This window comes from Lontra canadensis, unplaced genomic scaffold (assembly GCF_010015895.1).
Source record: "Lontra canadensis isolate GAN:19392208 unplaced genomic scaffold, GSC_riverotter_1.0 scaffold25, whole genome shotgun sequence".
NCBI classification, from domain to species: domain Eukaryota; kingdom Metazoa; phylum Chordata; class Mammalia; order Carnivora; family Mustelidae; genus Lontra; species Lontra canadensis.
This window is the reverse complement of record NW_022631019.1, coordinates 19,674,678-19,680,677: the sequence shown is the minus strand read 5'-3', so window position 1 is coordinate 19,680,677 and position 6,000 is coordinate 19,674,678.

Genomic DNA, 6,000 nt, shown 5'->3' with positions numbered 1-6,000 from the left:
GACAGTGAGAGAGGGAACGCAAGCAGGGGTGGTGGGAGAGGGAGAAGCAGGCTTCCCACCGAGCAGGGAGCCCGATGTGGGGCTCGATGCGGGGCTCGATCCCAGGACCCTGGGATCATGACCTGAGCCGAAGGCAGACGCTTAACGACTGAGCCAACCAGGTGCGCCCTTGGTTCTTTTTATTGGAGAATATTTTTTAGAACCCAAAATCTAGATGTTGGATCCTTGCTTGTTGCTACTGGGAAGTAGACATTTTTTTTTTAATGAAAAGTATTAGACCTATGTTTTGAAATTGTGAACTATATATACACAGAAGAGTACATCAAGCAGATAAGTACAGTTTAAAGAATAATTATAAACTGAAGATAATCAAATCTGTTTTTACCATTATGTTCATTGCTTTGTCTCTTCCTCCTGAAACCTTCCCTTGACCCGCAAGGCCAGGATTGGGTGCCCCTCATATGAGCAATTTTTTTTAAAGAATTTATTCATTTATTTCACAGAGAGAGATCACAAGTAGGCAGAGAGGCAGGCAGAGAGAAAGAGGTGGAAGCAGGCTCCCCGCCAAGCAGAGAGCCTGATGTGGGACTCGATCCCAGAACCCTGAGATCATGACCTGAGCCGAAGGCAGAGGCTTAACCCACTGAGCCACCCAGGCACCCCCCTCATATGAGCATTTGTACCACCTGATGCTTATTCCTATGCCGATTCTGTATTAATGCATGTTCACGGTAAACAAGTTGGAAGACGCAGATGTTTAAGGAAGAAATCAAGCCAGCATTTCTGTTGTCCAGGGGAAAACTTTCTAACCAGAGTCATCTGAGGATGTAATGGGCTCGCTTTAGATCTGTGCTTCATTCATTAGCCACATGGGGCCAGTGAGTACAAGAACCATGGCTGGGTCTGAGTTGGGATGATTTGATACAAAAAAAGAATGTAGGGGGGCACCTGGGTGGCTCAGTGGGTTAAAGCCTCTGCCTTCAGCTCAGTCATGGTCCCAGGGTCCTGGGATCGAGCCCCACATTGGGCTCTCTGTTCAGCAGGGAGACACTTCCCCCTCTCTCTGTCTGCCTCTCTGCCTACTTGTGATCTCTCTCTGTCAAATAAATAAATAAAATCTTAAAAAAAAAAAAAAAAGAATGTAGGGGCACCTGGGTGGCTCAGTGGGTTAAGGCCTCTGCCTTCGCCTCAGGTCATGATCCCGGAGTCCTGGGATCGAGTCCCGCATTGGGCTCTCTGCTCAGCAGGAAGCCTGCTTCCTCCGCTCTCTCTCTGCCTGCCTCTCTGCCTACTTGTGATCTCTGTCTGTCAAATAAATAAATAAAATCTTAAAAAAAAAGAGAGAATGTAAAATATCTATTTAACAGCTTCTTATATTGATTACTTGCTAAAAGGATGATACTTTGGATATGTGGAATTAACTAAAACATTGTGAAAATTAATTTCACCTGTTTGACTTTTTTGATTTTTTTTTTTTTAAAGATTTTATTTATTTATTTATTTGACAGAGAGAGAAACCACAAGTAGGCAGAGCAGCAGGCAGAGAGAGAGCAGGAAGCAGGCTCCCCGCCGAGCAGAGAGCCTGATGTGGGGCTCAATCCCAGGACCCTGGGATCATGACCTGAGCCAAAGGCAGAGGCTTAACCCACCGAGCCACACAGGCACCCCTTTTTTTTGGTATTTAACAGAAAAATTTAAATTATATACATGGCCTCCATTATATTTCTATCAGACAGGGGTGTCCCCATGACCAGATATATTTGAGCACTGATTGGATTTTGGTAGAGTGGTGATGGCTTCATTGGAGATGGGATTAGGTGGTATTTATTTATTTATTTAAGTATAATAATATATAATGTTCTATTAGTTTCAGGTGTACAATATAATAATTCAACAATTCTTTAAATTATTCAGTGCCCTTGATCCCCTTTACCTATTTCTCCCTTCCCCCTACCCACCTCCCCTCTGGCAACCATCAATTTGTTCCTCTGTATATAAGAGTCTGCTTTTTTTGTTGTTGTTTGTCCCTTTTTTCTTTGTTTCTTAAACTCCACATCTGAATGATATTATATGGTATTGTCTTTCTCTGATTTATTTCACTTAGCAGTATACCCTCTGGAGATATATATATATACACACACATGTATATATATATATATCTCACATCTTCTTTATCCATTCATCAGTGGGTGGACACTTGGGCTGCTCCCATGTCTTGGCTATTGCAAATACTGCTGCAATGAACATAGACATGGATATCTCCTTTCAAATTCATGTTTTTATATTCTTCAGGTAAATACCCACTAGTGAAATTATTGGATCATACGGTGATTCCATTTATAATTTTTTGAGGAACCTGTTTTCTACAGTGTTTTCCACAGTAGCTGCACCAATTTACATCCCCCAAAACAGGACACAAGAGTTTCTTTTTCTCCACATCCTCATCAACACTTGTTATTTCTTGTCTTTTTTATTTTAGCCATCCCAACAGGTGTAAGGTGCTAAGTCATTGTGATTGTGGTTTACATTTCCCTGAGGAGTGATGTCGAGCATCTTCTCAAGTGCCTTTTGGCCATCTGTATGTCTTCTTTGGAAAAATATCTATTCAGTCCTTGTCCATTTTTAATTGGATTATTATTTTTTTTTTTTGGTATTAGGTTGTATAAGTTCTTTTTTTTTTTTTTAAAGATTTTATTTATTTATTTGGGAGAGAGGCAGTGAGAGAGAGCATGAGCGAGGAGAAGGTCAGAGGGAGAAGCGGACTCCCCATGGAGCTGGGAGCCCGATGCGGGACTCGATCCCGGGACTCCGGGATCATGACCTGAGCCGAAGGCAGTTGTCCAACCAACTGAGCCACCCAGGCGTCCCGGTTGTATAAGTTCTTTATATATTTTGGATATTAGCCCCTTGTCAGATACATTTGCAAATATCTTCTCCCATTCAGCAGGTTGCCTTTTGTTTAGTTGATGGTTTTCTGCACTCTGCAGAAGCTTTTTATTTTGGTGTAGTCCCAATAGCTTAATTTTGCTTTTGTTTCCCTTGCCTCAGAAGACACAGGTATCTAGAAAAATGTTTCTATGGCTGATGGTAAAAGAAATTACTGTCTATGTTTTCTTCTAGGAGTTTTATGGTTTCAGGTCTTACATTTAAGTCCTTAATCTATTTTAAGTTTATTTTTGTGATTAGTGTAAGAAAGTGGTCCAGTTTCATTCTTGTGCATGGAGCTGTCCAATTTTCCCAGCACCATTTGTTAAAGAGACTCTCTTTTCCCCGTTGTATATTCTTGCCTCCGTTGTCATAGATTAATTGACCATATAAGTGTGGGTTTATTTCTGGACTCGTTACTCTGTCCTTATTGATCTGTGTCTATTTTTTGTGCGAGTACCATACTGTTTGGATTATTGCAGCTTTGTCGTACATGTTGGGATTGTGATACCTCCAGCTTGTTCTTCTTTCTCAAGATTGCTTTGCTTATTCAGCGTCTTCTGCGATTCCATACAATTTTTAGTACTATTTGTTCTAGTTCTGGTGAAAAATGTTGTTGGTATTTTAATTAGGATTGCACTAAATCTGTAGATTGCTTTGGGCAGTATGGACATTTTAACAATATTGGTTCTTCGGATCTACGAATGTGGAATAACTTTTCATCTCTTTGTGTCATCTTCAATTGATGTTATCAGAATTATATGATTTTTTTAAAAGTTTTATGTTTTTTTTTATGTAATCTCCACACCCAACATGGGGCTCAAACTCATGACCCCAAGATCAAGAGTTGCATGCTTTTCTGCCCAAGCCAGGCAGACGCCCCAGGATTAGGTGATCTTTTTTTTTTTAATTTTATTTATTTATTTGACAGACAGAGATCACAAGTAGGCAGAGAGGCAGGCAGAGAGAGAGGAGGAAGCAGGCTCCCTGCCGAGCAGAGAGCCCGATGCGGGGCTCCATCCCAGAACCCTGGGATCATGACCCGAGCCGAAGGCAGAGGCTTTAACCCACTGAGCCACCCAGGCGCCCCGGATTAGGTGATCTTTAATGTAGATTTCATCCTGGAGAGTTTATAATTCTAGGTCTTCAGCCTTTCTCCCACACTTTACCTATGCCTACATTCTGCTTCTACTACATTGTTCTTATCCTCCTAACATGCCCTTTGGTTATTTGTTTCTGAGCCTCTGTTTATCCAGTATGCGCCATCTAGAATGCCTTCTCTCCTATCTCTCCTGAACCCTACTGAACCTGAAAAGCAGCTCACATGCCGCCTCAGTCAGGAAGCCTTTCCTGGCCGCTCACAGCCAGAATGAACTCTGTAACACCTCCAGAACTACTACTCACCAACCCCTCCATATATTCTGTACTTTGGCAATTTGCTGACTTCCGTCCCCTACTAGATTGGGAGCGCCTTGAGGGCAGAGATAAATGATACAGATAATTCCAAGGACTGATGTCAGATCCTCAAACTTGGGCTGTTTCCGAAAATCCATCCGGAGAATACATGGAGTCCAGGGCCCTCTTCTTTCCCGTCTCCCCTCCTTATGCTTTACAGAAGTCACTCAACCCAGGTCTTTAGGGGGACCTGGGTGGCTCAGCTAGTTAAGCGTTTGCCTTCAGCTTGGGTCAGGATCTCAGGGTCCTGGGATTGAGTACCACATCAGGCTCCCTGCTCAGCGGGGAGTCTGCTTCTCCATCGCCCTGCTCTTGAATCCCTGCTCTTATGCTCTTGCTTGAGTGCCTGCTCTTTTTTCCTCTCACATAAACAAACAAACAAACAAACAAACAAATAAAGTGTCTTAAAAAACCCAAACAACCCAAATTTTTGCCCACAGCATTGGGGGTGGGGGTGTTATGCCTTCAGGGCACCAACCAAAGGTGAAGGATTCTGATGACTGAATAATAAGGCATTTTGCAAATCAGGCAGTTGCTAGTTCCTTGCTTTTAATACAGTTTAAGGAGGTTCTCATTTTGTTGTTGTTAAAAATAACTTTTGAGGGACGCCTGGGTGGCTCAGTCGGTTAAGCCACTGCCTTTGGCTCAGGTCGTGATCCTAGGATCCTGGGATCCGGTCCCGCATTGGGCTCCTTGCTCAGCGGGGAAACTGCTTCTCTCTCTGCCTCTGCCTGCCACTTTGCCTGCTTGTGCTTGCTCTCTCTCTGACAAATAAATAATTTAAAAATCTTAAAAATAACAATAAAATTATAATAACTTTTGATGATAGATCACTATATGATTTTTGGCTTATAACTCAGAAGGAATTCAAATAATTAAGTGACATTATTATAACAAAACTCTGTCCATTCTCATCTTACCTGTGGTAACATGGTTTCTCAGTGATTCTACTTACAGAAATAAAAAACTGATATAAAATTGTGGCAGAACCCAGCCTTATTCCAACAATAAGTAATATTTATCCAGAAAAATGTAAACTCATAGCAGAGTCTCTTTTTTTTTTTTTAAGATTTTATATATTTAGGGGTGCCTGGGTGGCTCAGTGGTTTAAAGCCTCTGCCTTTGGCTCAGGTCATGATCCCAGGGTCCTGGGATCGAGCCCCGAATAGGGCTCTCTGCTTGGCAGGGAGCCTGCTTCCCTTCCTCTCTCTTTGCCTACCTCTCTGCGATCTTGTGATCTCTGTCTGTCAAATAAATAAATAAAATCTTTAAAAAAAGAAAAAAAAAGATTTTATTTATTTATTTGACACAGGAAGAGAAAGCACAAGCAGGGGGAGCAGCAGAGGAAGTGGGAGAAGCAGGCTCTTCACTGAGCAGGGAGCCAGCTGTGGGACTCTATCCCAGGACCCTGGGATCATGACCTGAGCTGAAGACAGACGCTTAACCAACTGAGCCACCCAGGCACCCAACAGTCTATTTCAATGAGATGCATTTCCAACATTATTTTGCTCTTGCCTTAATAATTATGTTAAGAAACAAAATTCAACTGAGTAATTCCATCATCAATCAGGTCGCACCCCATCAAGCAAGTAGAGGGGTGCTCGGAGGAGTTATACAAAA